At 39.9% G+C, this 1,896-nt stretch overlaps 1 pseudogene; it reads right to left on the reverse strand.

The window, feature by feature from the left end:
* On the reverse strand, positions 1 to 1,460 carry LOC125516500 (uncharacterized; annotated as a pseudogene).
* Positions 1,461 to 1,896: the final 436 nt, after the last annotated feature.

Here is a 1,896-nt window from a genome sequence, read left to right on the forward strand (position 1 = left end):
TCAGACATTTCTGCCAGTGACCACAAGGCCAGAACTAATTAACAAGTCCACAACCTCTGTTACACTTATTGTTTCTGCTGCAACACAGTTAAATGAAACATCCTTTGCCAACAAAATGCATTATATTGGTTTTCCCTTTTGTGAGTCACCAGAGGTGGTCCAGATTTTTCATGCCTCAAACAATTTGGTACCTTACAAAGGGTTCCTAAACATTTCATGATTTTCTTATTCACTGTGTGCTCTATTAGTTTCTTCCAGACATATGAAAGCTAATTTCACAATACACAGTGTATGCAAAGTGTTATTAATTAGCTTACGTATGTTAAATGCACACAGGAACCTCAAAATTTTGAGAATCCTCTTGTCCGCCACATTACACTTGACCTCAACTATGTTAAGGTGCTCTGATATTGCTGACGGTCTCTCCATGCAACAGTAGTAGCTTCCTTTCATTTCCACTTCATGATTTGGTCCCTAAGTCAAGCATAAACATTTAAAAAAAGATGGATAATCGATAATAACTTTAACAATGCAGTGACTCTCCATTTAGAAGATTAATACCTCCGAAAATAGCTGAAGAGTGAGTTCTCTAGAAGTGGCGAGCTTTTCAGAATGCATGCTAGTGGATCCAAGTCAGGAGCCTCACACCAATACTCATTGAGTACTAATGTCTTTAACTTACTAAATGCAGGGCAGTGTTTCAGATCTCTTGTGAAAATGAACTGGGTAGACAATACAAAAGGCAAACAAATTAAGTACTCCTAACTGAGAATGTGAGATCATGATCTAAGAACCCTCAATTGGAGGTGATACATAACTTACTAAATATGTAGATAGTACAACACAAAAAAAGGGTTAAAAGACAAGTGACATACCTTTCCTATTTCAGACATCAACTTGAGGTGTTTAGCACTTGAGATACCACCCAGAAGCACACAATTTGTGCTGCAGTCATCACTAATAGGAACACAATTCTTACATGTATTATCATTAGCTCCACAGAAAACACCAGAGTCATAATTCAAACAGACATCTTTGCATCCATCGCCAAGATTAACACATGCGGCTTCTAGCAAACCCATGTCTTCAAGAAAAGGGGTCACACCAATAAAGCCTTCTAGTTTTAGAGACATGAGGCCGGGAGCAGAAATACGGACCCGGCAATCTGAGACAGAGCGGCAGAAACTGATGCTCAAATGCTTTAGGGAAAGAGATGATATCCTATCAGCATTGATTTCACAATCATTCATCTTCAGATCCTTCAATGCTGGACAACTAGCAAAATCAAGCAAGGCCTTTTGTAGGGCTACACTTTGAAGGTCCAATGTTCCTAGATGCCGAGAGACAAGAGGCAGGTCGTCTAGAGCGAGGTAACCATGGTCAAGGATATGAAGCGTGAGCACCCGAACTTTGCACATCATAGCAAAACGGGTCCATATCACTAGTAGAAAAATGGCCATTTGTCCCGGTTCAGGAACCGGGACTAAAGGGTCGTTACTAAAGGCCCTCTCCCCTCTTTAGTCCCGGTTCTTATACGAACCGGGATTAAAGGCCCTCCACGTGGCCGCTGTGTGGATGTCCACCTTTAGTCCCGGTTGGTAACACTAACCGGTACTAAAGGAAATTATATATATATATATATATATATATATATATATATATTTTTTGAATTTTTTTCCCGAATTTTCAAATTTCTGAATTATTTTAACCTTAATCTCTAATCACCCCTCATCACTGCTTAATTTAACCTCTAATCTCTAATCATCCCTCATCATTCCAAATCATCTAACTTACCGAATGGTCACCCATCCTCTCACTACCCCAGCCTGAGCACGCTTAACTTCCGGGTTCTATTCTCTCTCGTTTCCAAGTCTGCACTTGTTGTTTTCCTGACAA

Source organism: Triticum urartu, chromosome 6A (assembly GCF_056163025.1).
Source record: "Triticum urartu cultivar PI428250 chromosome 6A, HENAU_Tu73, whole genome shotgun sequence".
Taxonomy (NCBI): domain Eukaryota; kingdom Viridiplantae; phylum Streptophyta; class Magnoliopsida; order Poales; family Poaceae; genus Triticum; species Triticum urartu.